This window comes from Aegilops tauschii, chromosome 1 (genome assembly GCF_002575655.3).
Source record: "Aegilops tauschii subsp. strangulata cultivar AL8/78 chromosome 1, Aet v6.0, whole genome shotgun sequence".
Lineage (NCBI taxonomy): Eukaryota > Viridiplantae > Streptophyta > Magnoliopsida > Poales > Poaceae > Aegilops > Aegilops tauschii.
In genome coordinates, this window is record NC_053035.3 from 63,773,576 (window position 1) to 63,796,976 (window position 23,401).

General features: G+C 47.6%; 1 pseudogene; it reads right to left on the reverse strand.

The window, feature by feature from the left end:
- The window catches only part of LOC141027585 (endoglucanase 14-like), a 181,284-nt pseudogene that overhangs the window by 151,610 nt on the left and 6,273 nt on the right, over window positions 1-23,401 (reverse strand).

Here is a 23,401-nt window from a genome sequence, read left to right on the forward strand (position 1 = left end):
GAGGAAACGGCCTTGTGTTCGACCAGCCACGTTTGAAACAGGATCCTATTCATCGGGAGGGGTCGGGCATACCGCAAAACGAAGGAAACGGACCTCCTTCGGTCGAAACGGGGGTCCTGTTGATCGGAAGGGGTGTGGCGTACTGCAAAGCGGAGGAAATGGACTTGTGTTGGAGCACTACGGTCGAAACGGAGGTCCTGTTGATCGGGAGGGGTGTGGCATACCGCAAAACGGGACTCCACGGGATATTGTTCATCTCCACCATCGACCCCCTCCAGCCTCCGCGGGCTACTGTTCATCCACCATCGACCTCCTCCAGCCTCCACCTGCGACTGTTCATCCACGGGCTCCTATTCATCCAGCCTCCACCACGCGCTACTCCACCGGCTACTGTTGAACCAGCCCTCTCCACGGGCTCCTGTTCAACCACCCCTCCACGGGCTAATGTTCATCTAGCCCTCCACCGTCTACTGTTCATCCAGCCCTCCACGGGGTGGTCCTGTTCATCCAGCCCTCCACGGGGTCCTGTTCATCCAGCCCCAACCGGCTTGATCGATCGGGGTCCTGTTACTCCAGAGGCAACACCACGAGGTCCTGTTCATCCACCCCCACCGGGAACTGTTCATCCAAACCCCCCAAGCAACGCTCACTGTTCATCCAGAGGCAGCATCGATCGGCTTCAGTTAGCAGCAGTAGCGAAGGAATCGCTAGATCGGGTTCGGTTAACAGCCATCGGTCGATCGCTCGGGTTCAGTAACGCATAGCCTGCAGTGCAATCGCTCGGGTTCAGTTAGAGCCCAACGCCTCGCTCGGGTTCAGTTAGAGCCCAACGCCTCTCACCCACGTGCGTGCCTGTACGAGAGAAACGTGCATCACTCGGCCCCGACCACCCACCGTAACTGGGAACACCCCGATATTTTCCTAGCCCTCGCTTCTACCACGGTTTTTCCCATCATGGACGGCCCAAAGAATGTCATGCAGCTGCGTCTCCGGCCCGCCCAGGACGAAAAGCCCATTTTCTGTCATGATTTTTTGTCATAGAAGTAGGAGCCCACCACATCTATGATGATACCGGGTTTTGTCACAATTATCGTCATAGAAGTGTCATAAGTATGACAGAAAAAAAATTCGTTCGGCCCAAAATGTCATGGATGTGTCTTTTTTTTGTAGTGCATAAAACATATCTCTCATATAAATGGAACAACCATTATTCTCGGATTTAAATGAGTAGCCATCTCGCATTAAACGAGATCCAGATACAATGTTCATGCCCAAAGCTGGTACTAAATAATAATTATTGAGGTTTAAAACTAATCCCGTAGGTAGATGTAGAGGTAGCATGCCGACGGCGATCACATCGACCTTGGAACCATTCCCGACGCGCATCGTCCTTCGGCAGTCTCCGCTTATACCGCAGCTCCTGTTTTGAGTTACAAATATGAGCAACCGCACCGGTATCAAATACCCAGGAGCTACTACGAGTGCTGGTAAGGTACACATCAATAACATGTATATCATATATACCTTTGGTATTGCCGTCCTTCTTACCCGCTAAGTACTTGGGGCAGTTCCGCTTCCGGTGACCATTTCCCTTGCAATAAAAGCACTGAGTCTCGGGCTTGGGTCCATTCTTTGGCTTCTTCCCGGCAACTGATTTACCGGGCGCGACAACTCCCTTGTCGTCCTTCTTGAAGTTCTTCTTACCCTTGCCTTTCTTGAAACTAGTGGTTTTATTCACCATCAACACTTGATGTTCCTTTTTGATTTCCACCTCCGTTGATTTCAGCATTGAATATAACTCAGGAATGGACTTCTCCATCCCTTGCATATTGTAGTTCATCACAAAGCTCTTGTAGCTAGGTGGAAGCAAATGGAGGATCCTGACAATGACCGAGTCATCTGGAAGATTAACTCCCAGCTGACACAAGCGGTTGTGCAACCCAGACATTTTGAGTATGTGCTTGCTGACTGAACTATTTTCCTCCATCTTACAACTGTAGAACTTGTCGGAGACTTCATATCTCTCGACCCGGGCATGAGTTTGGAAAACCATTTTCAGCTCTTGGAACATCTCATATGCTCTGTGCTGCTCAAAACGCTTTTGGAGCCCCAGTTCTAAGCTGTAAAGCATGCCGCGCTGAACCAGGGAGTAATCATCACTACACGACTGCCAGGCGTTCATAACGTCTTGAGTTGCTGGGAAATGGTTGCGTCACCTAGCGGTGCTTCAAGGATATATGCTTTCTTGGCAGCTATGAGGATGATCCTCAAGTTACGGACCCAATCCGTATAGTTGCTACCATCGTCTTTCAGCTTGGTTTTCTCTAGGAACGCGTTGAAGTTGAGGGCAACATTAGCGTGGGCCATTTGATCTACAAGGCATATTGTAAAGGCATTTTAGACTAAGTTCATGATAATTAAGTTCATCTAATCAAATTATTTAATGAACTCCCACTCAGATAGACATCTCTCTAGTCATCTAAGTGATACATGATCCGAATCGACTAGGCCGTGTCCGATCATCACGTGAGATGGACTAGTCATCAACGGTGAACATCCCATGTTGATCGTATCTATTGTACGACTCATGTTCGACCTTTCGATCTCTTGTGTTCCGAGGCCATGTCTGTACATGCTAGGCTCATCAAGTCAACCTAAGTGTTTTGCATGTGTAAATCTGGCTTACACCCGTTGTATTCGAACGTTAGAATCTATCACACCCGATCATCACGTGGTGCTTCGAAACAATGAACCTTCGCAATGGTGCACAGTTAGGGGGAACACTTTCTTGAAATTTTAGCGAGGGATCATCTTATTTATGCTACTGTCATTCTAAGCAAATAAGATGTAAACATGACAAACATCACATGCAAATCATAAAGTGACATGATATGGCCAATATCATCTTGCACCTTTTGATCTCCATCTTCGAGGCGCGACATGATCACCTTCGTCACCGGCATGACACCATGATCTCCATCATCATGATCCCCATCATTGTGTCTTCATGAAGTTGTCTTGCCAACTATTACTTCTACTACTATGGCTAACGGTTAGCAATAAAGTAAAGTAATTACATGGTGTTTTCATTGACACGCGGGTCATACAATAATTAAGACAACTCCTATGGCTCCTGCCGGTTGTCATACTCATCGACATGCAAGTCGTGATTCCTATTACAAGAACATGATCAATCTCATACATCACATATATCATTCATCACATCCTTTTGGCCATATCACATCACATAGCATGCCCTGCAAAAACAAGTTAGATGTCCTCTAATTGTTGTTTGCATGTTTTACGTGGCTGCTATGGGTATCTAGCAAGAATGTTTCTTACCTACGCAAAAGCCACAACGGTGATATGCCAATTGCTATTTACCCTTCATAAGGACCCTTTTCACTGAATCCGATCTGACTAAAGTGGGAGAGACAGACACCCGCTAGCCACCTTATGCATGAAGTGCATGTCAGTCGGTGGAACCTGTCTCACGTAAGTGTACGTGTAAGGTCGGTCCGGACCGCTTCATCCCACAATGCCGCCGAATCAAGATAAGACTAGTAACGGTAAGCAAATTGAACAAATCATCGCCCACAACTACTTTGTGTTCTAGTCGTGCAAAGAATCTACGCATAGACCTAGCTCATGATGCCACTGTTGGGGAACGTAGCGGTAATTCAAAAATTTCCTACGTGTCACCAAGATCAATCTAGGAGATACTAGCAAAGAGAGAGGGAGTGCATCTTCATACCCTCGAAGATCGCTAAGCGCAAGCGTTGCAAGAATGCGGTTGGTGGACTCGTATACGCAGCGATTCAGATCGCGGTCGATTATGATCTAAGCGCCGAACAACGGCGCCTCCGCGTTCAACACACGTGCAGCCCGGTGACGTCTCCCGCGCCTTGATCCGGCAAGGAGGAGGGAAAGGTTGGGGAAGACAACTCCAGCAGCAGCATGACGGCGTGGTGGTGGTGGAGCAGCGTGGTTCTCCAGCAGGGCTTCGCCAAGCACTACGAAAGACGAGGAGGTGGAGAGGTAGGGCTGCGCCAAGAGAGAGAGAGAGAGACTTTCGTGTCTGGCAGCCCCCAAAACCCCACTATATATAGGAGGAGGGGAGGGGGTGCGCTCCCTCTAGGGTTACCACCCTAGGGGGGCGGCAGCCCTAGATGGGATGGAGGGGGCGGCCAAGAGGGGGAGAGAGGGGGGCGCGCCCTAGGGTGGGCCTTAGGCCCATCAGCGCCTAGGGTTTTCCCCCTCTCCCCTTTGCTGCGCCTTGGGCCTTGGTGGGAGGCGCACTAGCCCACTGAGGGGCTCGTCCCTTCCCACTCTTGGACCATGCACGCCTCCGGGGCCGGTGGACCCCCGGAACCCTTCCGATGGTCCCGGTACATTACCGGTCATGCCCAGAACACTTCCGGTGTCCAAATCCTCACTTCCTATATATAATTTTTTTTACCTTCGGACCATTCCGGAACTCCTCGCCATGTCCGGGATCTCATCCGGGACTCTAAACAACATTCGGTAACCACGTACATACTTTCCCTATAACCCTAGCGTCATCGAACCTTAAGTGTGTAGACCCTACGGGTTCAGGAACCATGCAGACATAACCGAGACATCTCTCCGGCCAATAACCAACACCGGGATCTGGATACCCATGTTGGTTCCCACATGTTCCACGATGATCTCATCAGATGAACCACGATGTCGAGGATTCAATCAATCCCGTATGCAATTCCATCGGTATGTTACTTGCCCAAGATTCGATCCTCGGTATCCCCATACCTCGGTCAATCTCGTTACCGGCAAGTCTCTTTACTCGTTCCACAACGCATGATCCCGTGACCAACTCCTTCGTCACATTGAGCTCATTATGATGATGCATTACCGAGTGGGCCCAGAGATACCTCTCCATCATACGGAGTGACAAATCCTAGTCTCGATTGGTGCCAACCCAACAGACACTTTCGGAGATACCTGTAGTGCACCTTTATAGCCACCCAGTTACGTTGTGACGTTTGGTACACGTAAAGCATTCCTACGATATCCGGGAGTTGCACAATCTCATGGTCTAAGGAAATGATACTTGACATTAGAAAACCTTTAGGAAACGAACTACACGATCTTGTGCTATGCTTAAGATTGGGTCTTGTCCATCACATCATTCTCCCAATGATGTGATCCCGTTATCAACGACATCCAATGTCCATGGTCAGGAAACCACGACCATCTATTGATGAATGAGCTAGTTAAACTAGAGACTTACTAGGGACATATTATGATCTATGTATTCACACATGTATTACAGTTTCCGGTTAATACAATATAGCATGAACAATAGACAATGATCATGAACAAGGAAATATAATAATAACCAATTTATTATTGCCTCTAGGGCATATTTCCAACATAAACACCCTGTACAAGGATAGATCATTCATCATCCGACGCATCCGCGAACCATGACAGTAGCCATCTCGACAAAGCACTCTGGGAGCAAATTGACTCCGGTGGGATCGTCACCAGCACTCCCAACTCCGAATGCATTATCTTCCAAAACTTTACCGAATGGTAGTAGCCCCAAAATATGTGGTAATTCGTTTCCTCTCGACCACATGAAGTACAGAAGACACCAGCCTTGATTCTCCTCCTCAGCAGCTCCGAACCCAGTGCTAGCCCGTTCCGAATCAGTCTCCACATATGCGTTTTGACCTTGCCCGGTGCTACCGTATCCCCAAGCTCAGCCATGACTTGTGGTCGGCCACAGATGAAGAAGACTCCAGCCGACCTGAGCGCAGTCGGTTCTGACTCATACGTAAGTGGTAGGTCGACCGGACAGTGAATACCCCGTTCTTGGTATAATTCCATGCCCGGTAGTCCTCCATCTCCGGCCCACCAACCGGGATTCGAATGATCTCGTGCGCCTCGTCCGGGGCGAACATGGCCTGCACCTTGTTTACGTCCCATGAAGAACCGTTGACCTCCAGCAGGTCACTGACTCTCGCGATCCCATTGATGTAGCTTTGGCCTAGTGGCTTCAAGATACCCTTCCTAGGGATCCAGTTATCACGATGCACTTTGATTTTTGAGCCGTCTCCAGTCCTCCATATCAGGCCGTCTAGCAGCAAGTCTCGCCCATGTAGGATACTCCTGAACGTGTAAGAGCCACCACCGGGACATGTTGCATTTAGAATAGATCCGTCAACATAATACCGGGATTTCATGACCCTTGCACACAACGAAGTTGGCACCTGGAACAATCGCCACGCTTGCTTGGCAAGCATCGCTTGATTAAAGGCCTCCGGGTCCCGAAAACCTAGCCCTCCTTCATGCTTTATCGTGCACATCTTGTCCCAAGTGATCCAATGCACTTCCTTTTACCATTTGCTTCACCCCACCAGAAGTTCAAAGAAATAGATGACAGATTCCCGCACATTTTCTTTGTTAGTTGAAAGCAGCTCATGGTAAAAGTTGGTGTTGATTGGAGACCAGACTTAACGAGCACCTCCCTCGCAGTCTTGGATAATCCTTGTCCTTTCCACCCAGACACCTTCCCTCTTGCACTCTCCTTGACATATTTGAAAGTCCCATCCTTCGATCTCCCCACCACTGTAGCGAGTCCCAAATATCTTTCGCTCAGAGACTCTGCCGAGATATCTAGCACTTGTTTGAGCTCTTCTTTGCTATCATCAGATGTTCCCTTCCCAAAGAATATTGAAGACTTCTGAAGATTAACTTTCTGCCGCGAGGCAGCCTCATACACCTGCAAGATGGAGCGTAGTGCATCAAAATTTTCATATGAGCCCTCTACAAATACCACACTATCATTAGCGAAAAGTAGACATGTCACTGTTGGTCCGCTCCTCCCAAAGGAGACCCCTTTGATGTTCTTCTCCCTTTGCACACGCCTTAACAGTGCCGAGAATCCCTCCACACAGAACAAAAAGAGATATGGGGAGAGAGGATCACCCTGTCTTAGTCCTCTGGTAGGGTTAAAGCGATGAGACAACCCACCATTCATCTTTACAGAGAACGTTACTGATTTCACACACCTCATAACCATCTCTGTCCAGTGACTAGAGAAGCCAAATTTCAGCAACATTTTCTCAAGAAAGTCCCACTCCACTCTATCATATGCCTTCATCATGTCCAGCTTTACCGCACACATAGGCTTCTTCCATTTCCGCTTTCTAATCGCATGTACACACTCATACGCCACCAGTACATTATCAATTATTAGCCTACCTGGCACAAAAGCACTCTATTCCTCAAATATCATGAAAGGAAGCACAACTTTAAGGCAATTGGCCAGTGCCTTTGCCGCAATCTTATAGAGAACATTAGAAAGACTAATTGGGCAGAATTGTGAAAGTAACTCCGGTGAGTTTACTTTCGGAATCATCACAATGAGCATGTCGTTAAAACCATTTGGAGCTTCCTTCCTCGCCAAGAACTAGCGTACCGCACCATATACGTCGTTCTTTACCAACTGCCAGTGCCGTTGGTAGAACATGGCCGGTAATCCATCTGGCCCCGGAGCCTTTGTGGGCCCCATTTGGAAGAAGGCTGTGTCGATCTCCTCATCGGTGAATGGCCTTGCAAGTTTTACATTCATCTCGTCGGTAACAGCTCCCTCAATGTGTTGCAGTACCCTTTCACCTTCCCTCGATCCTTCATATGCGAACAGATGAGCATAAAACTGTGCTGCCATCATGCGCATACCATCATCATTTGTGCATTTGGTCCCGTCCTCCCTCTTCAGAGCCTTGACTGTGTTCTTTCATTTGCGATGCGAGGCTCGGTTTTGGCAGTACTGAGTGTTCTGATCTCCTTCTGTCAGCCAGTCAACCCTCGATCTCTGCTTGTAATACACCTCCTCTCTCTTATATAGCTCATGCAGTTAGTCCTCAATCTCCTTTACCTCCTGTCTGTACCCTGACCTTGCGGATCTCTCCTTGGCATCGACAAGTTTCCCTTCAGTTGAGCAATATGTTTCTTAATGGAGCCAAAAACCCTTCGACTCCACTCGTGCATGGCCTTCGTCGCGGTCTTCAGCCAGCTACATGCTGTCTCGAGCTCCCCGTCCTGCTGATTGGTTGCATGGGCCTCCTCCCTTGCAACGGCCACCATCGCCTCGTATCCCTCATGTCTTGCCCATGCAGTCTCATAGATAAAGGATCGCTGACCCCTTTCCCGCGCTTCGACCTGTGTCGTCAATGCTTTGATGATTATCGCCTGATGGTCGGACTATTCTGTCATAATGTGTTGAACTTCGACCGCTGGGAATAGCTGCGCAAACTCCGCGTTGCACGTCGCTCGGTCTAGCCACACTTGAATGTTTTCATCCGCATCGCGTTTGTTGTCCCACGTAAACGGGTATCCCGAGAAGCCTAGGTCCGCAAGTCCACAGTCGGACAGGCAATCCTCGAAAAGTGCCATTTGGTTCAAGCACCTCGGTTTGCCCCCTTGTTCGTTCTGTCGGAGGGCCTTGTCTTGTGCATGGAGATAACAGAGAACGTCCCAAGTTTTTGTTCTCTTCTCGATACGTGGCTCCCCATAGATTCTAGTGAATCTGAAGGAGACACCCTCATTTACAATCTTTGCTTTGATATAATATTGGCACCATGGCCGCACCGTAATCTCAACATGGTCCCTCCACCAAAGTGCTAATCCTCCACTCTTTCCCTTACAATCCACCGCAACACCTTGACTGAAACCCAAGCTCCACTTGAGCCTCTCCATTGCTCCTAACCTCTTCTTTGTTTCTGATAAAAACACCACCGCTAGGTTGTATGACCTAATCAGGTCCCGAAGTTCGCCTACTGCCGAGTCCAACCCCAACCCTCGGTAGTTCCAGGCTAAAATGATCATTGCTCTTGGCGGCCCTGCGTCCTGGCAGGGTCCGCCGTTAAACCATCAACTTCTGAAATGCGATCAAATACAGAGCATGTCTTCTGTCTAGTATCACAGATAAAAGCGTCCTGCCCTTTTGTTTGTCTCCACCCTCTTTAGCTAGGGAAAATATTCCGTAGAGCTTAGGCTTAGGAGCACCCCCTTATCTAGCCATCCATCTCTGCATCACGATTCATGCAAGAACTTTTCTCTTTTTTGTTTCTTTCAAATAAAACAACATATGAACTTCAAACTTTGCAGCACAACAAAACATTCTAACTAGAATGTGGGAAAAAAACTTTCAGATTTTTTCATGCATCATTAAGTACCAAAAATAACATTTTTGAATAAAGAAAATCTCATTTTGTCTATTTATGTTGGTCAAAAAATTATGTAAGTTTTTTCTCTCATTGTAGTAAGAATGTTTTGCTATCTTGCAAAGTTTGAAGTTCATATGTTGTTTTATTTGGAAGCAACAAAAAAGAGAAATTTCACGCAGTAAGTTAGTTGTCTAGCACGGATCTTAAAGCTATACTCGATGGTATGGATAGGAGGTGTCCATGAGCCTAAGCTCTAAAAATCCGCATCCCTTTAGCTACCCACACTTGCGTCGGCTGCCTCTTTCTCATGTTTGGGGTGGCTTGGGAGCTGTCTCCCCTCCCCCTATTTTCCTCATGGTCCTCTCGCGGCTTCGTGCTTCTCTCCATGGGGTATTGGGGTTTATATCCATACTTCCCCTCTCTTTCTCTGTCAGCAGCACCACGGTCCTCACTAGTAGAAAAAGGAGCTTTTGTCCCGGTTGGTAAGGCCCTTTAGTCCCGGTTTTTGAACCAGGACTAAAGGGTCGTTACTAATGCCTCTCCCCTTTAGTCCCGGTTCTTACACGAACCGGGACTAAAGGGCGCGAAATTTTATGATATTTTTTGAATTTTTTTGAATTTTTTTTTGAATTTCAAATTTCTGAATTATTTTAACCTCTAATCTCTAATCATCACCCCTCATCACTGCTCAATTTATCCTCTAATCTTTAATCACCCCTCATCATTCCAAATCATCTAACTTCCCGAACGGTCACCCATCCTCCCACTCCCCCAGCCTGAGCACGCTTAACTTCCGGGTTCTATTCTCCCTCGTTTCCAAGTCTGCACTTGTTGCTTTCCTGACAATAGTAACATGTCAATCCTATTAACCCTCAGGAATTTTGCTTGAGCATGAAGTGACACATTTCACTGTTTGAATTTGAAATATTGTTTTAAAAAACAATAATTATTTAGTAACACTAATATTTCTTGAATAATTAGTTTGACCACTGTTTGACCATTGTTTGGCCACTGTTTGACCACAGTTTGACCAGATTTGACCAAAATTCAAAATAACTGAAATAATTATTTAGTAACACTAATATTCTAGAATAATTAGTTTGACCATTGTTTGACCACTGTTTGACCACAGTTTGAATTTTTTTCGATTTTTTCCACTCTAGATCTTAAAAGCCCCGTAACTTTTTTCTGTTAGGTTTTTGAGAATTTTGAAAATGTTTAACGGGGAGTAGATGATTTTTCATATAAAAAAGTTTTTCATCCGAGTTCGTATGCAAAAGTTATGCCCATTTTACAAATTCCAGAGAGATTTTGCAAATAAAGTCGAAATTCATATTTGTTAATTTTCCCAACAACTAGACCACATATCACATGGGAAACTTATTTTATTTTGTTTTTTTGACATTTCCATCATTTTCTTTTGTTTTTTCTAAAACTGAAAAGGCGGTCCACGCGCGGGGGGGGGGGGGGGGGGGCGGGTAGAGTTTGAAAATGGGACCTTTAGTACCAGTTCGTGCCGTGAACCGGTACTAATGCCTCAAAGCCCATTAGTCCCGGTTGGTGCCACCAACCGAGACTAATGGGCATCGCACCCTTTAGTCCCGGTTCGCGGCACCAACCGGGACTAAAGGGCCCAGGTGAACCGGGACTAATGCCTTAGCCGCACGAACCGGAACGAATGCTTACATTAGTCCCGATTTGTGACTGAACCGGGACTAATGTGAATACTGCCCTGTGACCAAAGCCCTGTTTTCTACTAGTGCCTTGTGCCCCCTTTCCTCATACAGCGCACGCTCATACTCTCTTTGCCTCTGCTGCGCTTTGAGCTGCTCCCTCAGGCCCCTCTCCTTCTTTCTCTCGATCTCATGTCTGTGTGCTGTGCATGCAATGCAACATGCATACGTGTATCAAGACATGTACTAGCAGTATCTCTGCATGTAAGCAAGTATTGTGCACCTGTTTTGCGTGCTTCAGAAGCGTCGACGCGTACCGGGGGTCGGCGCCCGGCCCGTGAACGCGACGGAGGCCGCGGCCAGAGCCTCCGCTGCGGCGAACTCAGAGCCCGGTTGGGTGGCGTTCATCATGTAGGCCCTCTGGGGCGTGTCCATGTCCTCCGGCTGCTCCCAGTATGCGTGGTCAGAGTCGTCGTCGCCGACATTGTCGTAGAGCACATCAGGGCGGGCGGGCGCCTTGGCCAGGTAGTCGGCGCCCCAGCGCACAGCCTTGAGTGTTGGCTTTTGATCGGTAGATCAAATGGCCCATGAGCAGAAACACGTGTGTGCAAAGTTAGCAAGCAAGCAAGCTGGTAGCTTGATTGATTTTGTAGCTAGCTAACGCTACGTGCACGCGTACAGGATCGATATGATCTTGGATCGACGCAGCGACTCTCTCGACGGAACTCTGGTAAACTTGCGAACGTAAATTAGTACAGAGGAAAACTGATTTTTGGTGATAGCTACAGGGGCTTGTCGCTCCTGGCTTTTCTTTATTGCTTTTTCGTTGTCTATTACAGGGGCTGATACATGTATATATAGGAGACTAGGCTTGCTAATTACATGACCGAGTCGTGTAGGATATCTAATCCTAGTAGGACTACCAATCCTAGATGGACTTGGATACATGCGTTCCGTGCAAGTTAAGTCGTGTTTAGCTCTCACATTCACCCCCCTAAACACGACGTCCTCGGTGCGACCTCGATCCCAAATGCGATGGCTACTTGTATCCTTTACTCTTGGCATTTCTTTCGTCGTTCCTCGTAGCATTTCAGGGACCGTCTTTCTTAGCGTCAACTCATCCGTAGGTTGACGGCAACACTCTTCTTTGGTCGCATCTTCAAACTTCACCTGTTGTTTGATGCTTGCTAGACTGTCTTTCGGATTCTCGATGGGACATCTTTTAAGCCTGAACAAGATCAAACTTCGGTCTAACTTTGCGTTCCAAGCTCTTGGGGCTTGCTTCAACCCGTAAAGTGCATTCTTGAGCTTGTAAACTTTCGCTTGTTCTCCTTTCTTCTCGTAGCCGAGGGGTTGTTCTACGTACACTTCTTCTATGAGATCACTGTTGAGGAAATCGGATTTAACATCCATATTTTTTTTGAGCAACTATGGGGCCATTCTTTTCATGCTCAAGCACCTAGGATTTGGAGACAAAATCAACTATCGGGCCATTCTTTTCATGCTCAAGCACCTGGGATTTGGAGACAAATGGATTAGATGGATCAATAACATCCTATAGACTGCCTCTGCTTCTGTAATTTTAAATGGTGTACCTAGGAAAAAAATCAATTGTAAATGTGGAGTAAGACAAGGGGACCCTCTCTCCCCTCTTTTATTTGTTATTGCTGCTGAATTGCTACAGATCCTGATCAACCAAGCTTGGCACAATGGCCACATTAATACTCCCATTGAGCAACCTGCTTCCATGTCATACCCTATTGTCCAATACGCTGATGACACCTTAATTATTATGCCAGCTGTGCCTCATCAGATTTCACATGTTATGGAGACTTTAAAGATATTTTCAGGTTTCACTGGACTTCAGGTGAATTTCTACAAATCTTCTCTTGTCCCATTAAAATCTCTGATGAAAAAGCCACTCAACTTGCGAATATTTTGGGCTGTAAAAAAGAAAGCATGCCTTTCACCTACCTGGGAATGCCAATGGGGTCCACCAGACCAAGAGTTGAGGAGTTCATGCCAATGGTTTCTAGACTAGATAAAAGGTTATCTGGGATTGCAACAATGATGTCATATTCAGGTAGGCTCACCCACCTAAAGGCTATTGTCACTGCACTACCTATATTTGCCATGTGTTGTATCAGGGTGCCCTGCACCATCTTGGATCATTTTGAAAATTTTGGCAGAAGTTTTCTTTGGTATGGTAAGGACATCAATAAATTTGGAAAATGCCTTGTTAAGTGGAAACAAGTTTGCTTACCCAAGGATGCTGGTGGTCTTGGTGTTCTAGATCTTAGAGCACACAACAAAAACCTGTTGACCAAATTCTTGCACAAGTTCTTCAATAAAATGGATATCCCATGGGTGCAACTTATTTGGAGCAAGTACTATGGAAATGGTGAACTACCACACTTCCGAACTAGGCTTGGCTCATTCTGGTGGAGAGATTGCTGCTCTATTCTTGACAAATACAAGAACCTCACAACATGTACTGCTGGTAGTGGTGACACCATTTATTTATGGCATGACAAATGGAATGACAATCCAATGAAAGACATTTTCCCACACCTATACTCCTATGCCATAAACAAAGACATCTCACTCCAGAAGGCTTGCATTGAAAGTGAGAATGACTTCTATAGCATGTTCCACCTACCTATGTCTTTTGTGGCTGTCCAACAAAGCACAGAGCTCATGGCCCTCATTAATGATGTGATGAGTAACAGTGAACCTGATATCTGGAAGTTTAAATGGGCCTCTGGACATTACAATGCTAAGAAGGTCTACTTTGAATATTTGGGATGCCCCGAGAAAGCTCCCAAGCCTTTCCAATGGATTTGGAAGTCTGGTTGCCTTCCTAAACAAAAATTCTTTTTCTGGCTCCTTCTTCTGGACAGATTAAACACCAGAGATCTTCTCACCAGGAAAAGCTTCTACATTGAGAGTTCCATCTGTGTGTTATGTGATGATGAGCCTAATGAATACATGAAACATCTATTTTTTTCATGTGATTTCAGCCAAAACTTTTGGTTATCAATTGGATTTGAATGGAACACTGATTTGAGCTGCAATGATATGCTTATTGAAGCCAGAAACAGAACTCAGATTCAGCCCTTTAAAGAATGCCTAATTGCTGGTTGTTGGACCATCTGGAAACACAGAAACAACATCATTTTTTACAACAAAGAAAGGGATTTGAGCTACTGTATTTCCTGTTTCAAGGATCACTTTGGCACCATCATGAAAAGAGTCAGACCTAGCTTAAAGGAGGGAATGCAAAGCTGGTTGGATTATTTGTAAACTTTTCTATTTTATGCTACTCTCCTTTGTTTTAATCCATCTGTATGTAACACCCCCCCCCAATATCAATGAAAATAGAGTTACAGTAGGGTTTTTACCCTACTGTGTTTGCTCATGTGCTGCCAAAGCTAGGAGCACTCTCACTGTCTCGAGTCGAGCAACCGGTGCAAACTCCTCCTCATATTCAACTCCTTGATGTTCTACGTAGCCCTTTGCAACGAGTCTTGCCTTGTACTTCATAATGGCACCCTTCGTGTCCTTCTTCAACTTGTAAACCCACTTCAAACCTATGGCCTTTTGGTTCAGAGGTCGGGTTACTAAAGTCCACGTGCCATTGCTCTCGATCGCCTTCATCTCCTCATCCATGGCGTGCATCCAACTTGAACTTTCGCTCGCCTCTACGTAGTTCGCCGGCTCCTCAACTCCGAGTAAACACAAATTAGAGTACTCGAGCGTAACTGGCTTTGCGTACTTGTAGACAATTTTGAGGGTCTTGCAGCGACGAGGCCCGGAAGAATCCGTTGTGGCTTGCGAAGGAGGCGACACCAATTGTGTCGGCGTCGATGCAGCTGAGGAAGACGGTTGAGTCTCGAGCGTGGTAAATGCTGGGTCGTTGGCATCCGCGTCGTCGCCGCAGTCGTCGTGATCGTGACTATCATCTTGATTGTCGTCGTCACTATGCACCACGTTGTCGATGTCGTTGAGATCTCCGCCCGTTTCATGCGCGTCATTGTCGCTATCACCTTGCGACCCATGCACGTCGTCGTCGGTGTCGGCACCATGGTGATCACTACCATTGCGGTCACACTACTGGAATCAGCTTCTTTGTCGTCTGCCATGGCAGACGGCAAAGGCATAGATCACGTACGGCAAACTTCTTTGCCATCCGCCAGCTGACGGCAAACTGTCCGTCTGAACACGTGCCAGCGAAGGCCTTCTTTGCCGTCCGCTTCCAGGAAACGGACGGCAAAGGATTGTGTCGTCAGCCATTCGAGGCCAGCAGATGGCAAAGACAACGGACGGCAGTGCGGTGGCGTGACAGCCGATAGGGGTTAATGGCGCTCTTTGCCGTCTGCCAGCGGACGGCAAAGAGTCAAAGCTCTTTGCCGTCCGCTGACAGATGGCAAAAAGATCAGCTAGGCAGCACTGGGAAGCTGCCACGTGGCCAGCTATGCCTTCCGCCAGAGGACGACAAAGTGATTTGAATCTTTGCCGTCTGCTGGCAGACGACAAAGTGACCAAATTGGCAGCCAGTGTTCCCAGTTTTTACAGGTAGCTGCCACGTGTCTTCTTTGCCATCCGCTAGCAGACGGCAAAGAGCTTCGCCGTCTGCTAGCAGAAGGCAAAGAGGCTACATATCCCCTGTTTTTATTTGAATCCATTTTATTTCACAGGAATTCACACACAGATATACATATTTTTTTTTCACATGCACAGCAGACATATGATGTATCCAACACATAGCTCCTTCCATGACAACATACATACATAATAAGAAATAGAGTTCCATCCATACATATTACAGTAACATCACAATGTTCATCCAACACATTGTTCCATGCATCCATATAACAAGTTCCACATTTTTCATTGATACAAACGAAAAAAAGAAAAGGGAAACAAGCACTCCATCCATGCACGCTTCCATATAGTGAATTAAATCTGCAAAATGGGAAAAAAGAAAGTTAGAAGAAGAAGACTAGAATCAGAAGAAGGAGAAGAAAACGAAGAAGAAGAAGAAGAAGAAGAAGTAAGCATACTTACGTAAAATGGAATTAACTAGCTAATTATGCCATTTTTGAGTGAACTAAGCATATTTTGCCATTTTCGATATAACTTAGAGCTAACTTTATTTTGGAGAAGAAGAAGAAGAAAACTAGAAGAAGAAGAAGAAGACTAGAACAAGAAGAAGAAGAAGAATTTCTTCTTCTTTTCTTCTTCTTCTTTTTCTTCTTCTTCTTTTCTTCCCATTCCTTCTTTTCTTCCTCTTCCTGGATTTTCTTCATGTTATTATGTCATTTATGGACTAAATAGGCTCAATTATGTCATAAATGGACCAAATAGGATAAATAAGAAGGAAAATGCCATTTTTGAGCTTACCTAGCTAATTATGCCATTTTTGACCTAACTAAGCATATTATGCCATTTTTGACCTAACTAAGCATATTATGCCATTTTTGATATAACTTAGAGCTAACTTCATTTTAGAGAAGAAAAAGAAAACTAGAAGAAGAAGAAGAAGAAGAAGAAGAAGGAGAAGAAGAAGAAAAAGAAGGAGAACTTCTTCTTCTCCTTCTTCTTCTTCTTCTTATTCTTCTTCTTCTTCTTCTTCTTTTCTTCCTATTCATTCTTTTCTTCCTCTTCCTTGATTTACTTCATCTTATTATGTCATTTGTGGACTAAATATGCTAAATTATGTCATAAATGGACTAAATAGGCTAAATAATAAGAAAAATGCCATTTTTGAGCTTACCTACCTAAGTATGCCATTTTTTACCTAACTAAGCATATTATGCCATTTTTTATATAACTTAGAGCTAACTTCATTCTGGAGAAGAAGAAGAAGAAGAAAACTAGAAGAAGAAGAAGAAGACCTTCTAGTCTTCATCTTCTTCTTCTTCTTTTCTTCCTATTCCTTCTTTCCTTCCTCTTCCTTGATTTTCTTCATCTTATTATGTCATTTGTGGACTAAATAGGCTAAATTATGTCAAAAATGGACTAAACACGCTAAATAAGAAGAAAAATACCGTTATCACGGAGGTGTAGGAATGGTCGGGGCTGCGCCAGTGCCAGACGGAGGTGAAGGGCCGGTCGGGTTCCGGCATTGGCAGAAGGAGTGGTCGATGCTTGTCAGGAGCCATGCTGCACCAAAGATCATTTCCAATAATGTCTCGTTAGCAAGTTCGCAAACTGAAATGTGAATAGTAGTAAGCAACGACCATTCAAATCAAACTCACCGTGGTCGCCGGAGCAATCTGGGGCATCGGCGGAGGGGCCTGACCGTTTTTCTCGCACATGGTCTGCACATTTGGTTCTCACGAGTCAGTCATATTAGATAGTAATGCGAACATTACGTGCATGATTGGGCTAATGTGCACGAGAAACGTACCATGATGAGCTTGTATAGGGCCTGGTTAGCGCTGTCGTTCTGGTTCCTCTCCTCCTCCAACAGCTTAGCCGTCCTCTCCTCCATCTCCCTCTCCCTCTCCGCCACCTCCCTTTTTTCCTCCTCCAAAAGCGCATGCGTCTTCAATCTCTCTTTGTCAACAATAGCCTGCAACACACCACTCCTCATTAGCATTGTAATCATCGACGAACGCACACACAATGTAATGGAGGAAAGGTGAGAGAGTCCGTATAACTAACCGCCATGCGAGCTCCGTGGGCCGTGCACGAGGCGTTATCTCAGGATCAGAGCTACTCAGGCGCTTCTTGATCTGCGGGAGAGTCTTAGGACAACATATCAGTCCATCACCAATGGCTTGAGAGCCATGGGACCTCCCGCCACCAGATATCATCACCAGCTCTGTATCAAAAGGATCCTGGCTCAGGTTAAAGTCCTCCCCTTTCCTCGCCTTCCCCTCGTCTCTGTACTTCACAAGATTGTGGTGGGAGGAGATGTTGGTGAAGCTCTCTGGATGATCTAGGTCAGACTCCATGAATGGCTTGGCCTTCTTGTACGGGGCCATATGGGCCATGCCATAGAGGTCGAACAGACTTGGCACATGCTTCTTGTGGTGGTGCGCCTGAGAGAGAGGAACAAAATATTAGTTAAGGGCTCAAGCTAGCATGAAGAATGATATTGCTATGTAAATAGGTCATTCTAAAGCTAAGAAAGGTTATTATGTCATTTTCAAGGAAAATAAGCTAACTTTAGGTCATTTTCGAGGTAACCAAGATTATTATGCCATTTTTTGACCAAAGTATGCTAATTATGTCATTATTGAGCTATCCAAGGTTATTATGTCATTTTAGAGCTAATTATGTCATGAATGAACTAGCTAAGATTAGTTTAGGTCGTTATTGAGCTATCGAAGGTAGTTATGCCATTTTTTAACTAACTAAAGCATATAAAGTCATTTTATAGAGCTATCTAAGGTTATTATGTCATTTTGGAGTTAAATATGTAATAAATGAACTATCCAAGGTAGTTATGGCCTTTTTTAACTAACTAAGCATATTAAGTCATTTTGGAAGGGATAAATGCTAGCATGAAGAATGAAATTGCATGAATCATGTAGCAAACCACATACCCAGTTATCCCCGTACTCAAACAGGTTGGAGCTCCCTTGATGGCGTGGCACACCTTCCATTTGGCCGCGCTTATCCTTGGCCCTCTGGTGTTCGACTAGCCACTCGGGAGAGCACCACGCATCCACCAACGCCTCCCAATAGTCCATCTTATCCACACACCATCTCGGTGGCACCTAAGTTAGTCAAGAGAAATTTCAGCGCTACGCCTACGAATCAAATCAAGAAAACTAAGTTCAAGGCCTTAAGAATAGGTAATTACCTGCATGTACTTCTCCTTACTCAGAAACTTGCCGGGACACTTCGTCTTGGCCCTCCTAATACCCTTCGACGTGTAGTAGTCTCGAACGGCCTGCACCCGAGCCTCGTGCCGTAAGTTCTGAAGTAGGCTCTTGCACTCAGTTTCGACAACCATAGACATGGCCTCCTGCTCTCCCTCTGAAACCTTGTAGAAGGTCTGCAATCAAACAAGACAACACTGATTAGTACAATCACTAGGTAATCACTAGGTAGTGTTGACTTTTAATTATGTAAAGGAGAAATTAACCAAAACCGACGGAACACCATGTCGGCCACCGTCTCGCACAAGACACCGCCGACCATCTCCCCCGGCGGGGCCGGGGCAACCGAGTACAGCTCCTAGCTCAGTGCTAGCTGTGGAACCTGACCCTCACTGGGCAACGTGACCCACCCACGAAGGAGGCGCGGGGCGGCCGGTGGATGGGAGGGCGGCCGCTGGAGAAGGCGGCGGCCCGGTGGAGGGGGAGGCCGGACGGCCGCGGTGGGACGGTGCGGGGACGGCGACACAGGGGAGGGGGCGGGGCGGCTGGACGGCCGCGGCGCGGCTGGCCGACGTGGAAGGGGCGACGGGGGCGCGGTGGAGGTCGGGGCGCCGCAGGGAAGGAGTGCGGGCCGGCGGGGCGGCCGGCTATGGCGGACGGGGTCGATGGCGGCGGCGCGGATCGGGGATGGCGACGCAGGGGAGGGGGCGGGGGGGAGGGCGGGCCGATGTGGAAGGGGTGGCGGGGGCGCGGTGGAGGTCGGGGCGGCGCAGGGGAGGGGTGCGGGGCAGCAGGGCGGCCGGCTAGGGCGGACGGGGTCGGCGGCGGCGGCACGGGTGTGGGTCAAGGGTGTCGGGTACAGAGAGAGAGGACGGGGCGGGACGGCCGTTTACGTACCCATCTCTTTGTCGTCCGCTGGCGGACGGCAAAGAGGTGGGGACGTTGTGTCATTACGATTTAGACCTCCACTGGACCCCACCCACCTCTTTGCCGTCCGCCAGCTGACAGCAAAGAAACTTTGCCGTCAGCTAGCTGACAGCAAAGAAACTTTGCCGTCAGCTAGCGGACGGCAAAGAACTAGCTGATGGCGAAGGACCTCTTTGCCGTACGTTGTCTCTTTGCCGTCCGCTTCCTCAAAGTGGACGGCAAAGGACCTCTTTGCCGTCAGCTGGCAGACGGCAAAGAGGCGGCGGACGGCAAAATGCCAGATTCCAGTAGTGTCACCTTGGTTGGGTGTCTTTCCAACCACCTGGACGTCTTCCCCTTCATCATCATCAGCTGGAAATTCAACTGTGAATATATTACCGTTTGGAGCATCGTTGGCTGCTGCGCTCCAATTCCACGCTTCATTTTCTTCAAACACGACGTCGCGTGAAATCCGTAGAAGCTTGGTTCGTGGATCATAGAAGCGGTATGCCTTGGTGCCGGAACTCCTCTCGTACCCGATGAACAGCATCTTGGTGCTACGATCGGCAATCTTTGAGAGATGCGGCTCCGCCGTCTTCACATGCGCCACACACCCAAACGTCCGTAGATGAGACACATTCGGCTTCCGTCCGTAAATTGCTTCATACGGAGTCTTGCCGATCACCGCCTTCGTTGGAGCCCGGTTGAGAAGATACACTGCTGTCGAGGTAGCTTCTCCCCAAAAAGTCCTGGCAAGTTCTTACTCTTGAGTAAACTTACACCATGTCAACGACGGTTCGATTGCGTGTTTCAACAACCCCGTTCTGCTGCGGCATATAAGGTGCCATGAGGAACCTTTTTATGCCAATCTTCTTGTAGTAGTCACTGAACTCGTTCGACGTAAACTCTCCGCCGCGATCTGTCCATAGAGCGCGAACCTTCAGCTTGTGTTCCATCTCCGTTGCAGCCTTTAGCTTCTTGAACACCTCAAATGCCTCATCTTTAGATCGTAGGAGAACGACCCACATGTATCTCGAGTAGTCATCTACCACAAGGAAGAAGTACTTCTTTCCTTCGTGCGTTGCTGGGGTGATAGGGCCACATAGATCACCATGGAGCAGCTCGAGTGCATCACTTGCACCATAGGTAGACTGAGCAGGGAACGGTCTGCGGTGCTGTTTTCCAACCAAGCACCCGTCACATACTTGATCAACATGGTCGATAAATGGCATCCCGGATACCATCTCCATCTTGGACATCTTCTTCAAGGCGCAGAAGTTAACATGTCCAAATCTAGCATGCCATAACCACGAATCATCATCACTCTTGGCGAGCCAACACTCCGGTTGAGATTGATCAAGGTTGAGAATATAGAGCCTGTTCCGTGTGCAATTCACACACGCTAGCACGTTCGTCATCACTCCGTTCTCAATATCCACCTTGCATCCATTCTCGTCAAGTTTCCCGACAGATATGATGTTGTTGCGAAGCCTTGGGATGTAGTACACTCCGGTGAGTATGTGATGTTCTCCTGTGAGACCCTCGAAGAGGACAGAACCTTGCCCGCAAATCTCCACATTTGAACCATCACCGAACTTGACCGAGCCTTGAACATCATATTCCAGCTCGAGGAACTTCTCCTTGCACCCCGCCATGTGGTTACTAGCACCCGTGTCGAGATACCATGACACGTTCTGGCTCCCGGATAACTTTGGTGTTACCTTTTTCTCATGAAGTAGCACCTTCCGGTTTGGTTTCACAACGCTGTTTGGACGAGATCACAAACTTCGGCCATCAGAAGACCTAGACGCTCATCTTCCTGCTTCGCCAAATTTGCCTTGATCTCCCGCTTGTTAGGCTCCACGAGATCACAAATTTCGGCCATCAGAAGACCTGGACATTCGTCTTCCAACTTCGCCAAATTTGCCTTGATCTCCCGCTTGTCAGGCTCCGGACAATCCTTCGCAAAGTGTCCCATCTCGTTGCAGTTATAGCACTTGACCTCGGACATATCCAAGTTCCTTGGCTTCCGCTCTTTAGATCGGTCCGCCTTACCACGACCTTGTGGCTTGCCTTTTCCTTTGCCTTCTTCGGTTTGTCCGCCGCGCTTCGAATTGCTCGAGCCTTCGCCACCGTCGCGCCTTCCTTTTCTACTTGGGGACTCCCAATCTGCGCGCGAGTACATGAGTTGGTCACCACCTCCTCCGTTGCCTTTTCGACAGCCACGAGCGTTCTCTTCCCATGTTCGCAAGCGACCGATCGCCTCCGTTATGGTCATGTCGTCGATGTCGTAAAGCTGCTCGAGCGTGTCGATGATGTACGTGAATTTATCAGTCATCGAACTGAAAAACTTCTCCACAATCTCGGCTTCCTCGAGCTTTGCATCAAGCGCGCGAATCTCTCCCACCAAAGTAGTCAGACGCATGGCATAGTCATTCACCGATTCAGTCTCCTCCATCTGCAACTTGAGAAATTGGCGCTTTAGCACTTGTGCCCGAGCCTTCGTGACGCGGTCTTCTCCAATCCTCATCTCTTTGAGTGCGTTCCACGCCTCTCTTGCTGTCTCGAACTCCGTCAATGTCATCAGCACGGAATCCGGCACAGACTAGGCTATGGCGGCCATGGCACCTTCGTCGCACTCCTCGTCGACGTCGTCGCCCGTGATGGCCTCCCACACTCGTAGGGTTCGGAGAATAATCTTCATCTTCACCGCCCACACGCCATAGTTGGCGTCGATGAGCATCGGGTACTGATGGGAATGTTGCGATGCGCCTGCACGTTGGCGCCGCCCGTTCCGCCACCACTGGTTGCTGACTTGCCGGCCATCTTCACCTTGTCGCCGTTCTTGTTCGTCCTGGACCGCCGTTGACGGACTTGTTCGCCTTGGAACCACCGTCGACGGACTTGTTCGCCTTTGAACCGCCGTTGCCGGACTTGACTGACTCAGCGTCGCTATCCGTCATCATAGATCATCGAGGCTTTAGATACCACTTATTGGCTTTTGATCGGTAGATCAAATTGCCCACGAGCTGAAATACGTGTGTGCAAAGCTAGCAAGCAAGCAAGCTGACAGCTTGATTGATTTTGTAGTAGCTAGCGCTACGTGCACGCGTACAGGATCGATATGATCTTGGATCGACGCAGCGACTCTCTCGACGGAACTCTGGTAAACGTGTGAACATAAATTAGTACAGAGGAAAACTGATTTTTGGTGATAACTACAGGGGCTTGTCGCTCCTGGCTTTTCTTTATTACTTTTTCGTTGTCTATTACAGGGGCTGATACATGTATATATAGGAGACTAGGCTAGCTAATTACATGACCGAGTCGTGTAGGATATCTAATCCTAGTAGGACTACCAATCCTAGATGGACTTGCATACATGCGTTCCGTGCAAGTTAAGTCGTGTTTAGCTCTCACATCGAGCGCGTGGCCCAGCTCCCCCGCTGCGGCCAGCAGGCCACCATGCTCCACCACGCTCCACGACAGCATTGTAACCATGAACGCCATCGGGAACCCGAACTTGGCGTTGTCGCCGGAGTCGTAGTAGCCGCCCGTGAGATCCACCTGCACAACAATCGATCAAACATGTCAGCATCATGCACGAACCAAACACGTACTCCTTTTGTAAACAAATATAAGAGCGTTTAGTGATCTAAACGCTCTTATTTAACTTATAAACCTTGAAGAACCGCTAGGCAGGATGAAGCCAGCCACGTCGCCTTTAAATACTCGTGCCACCGCCTGTAAATTCCTTGTCCCGTCAAGGGCA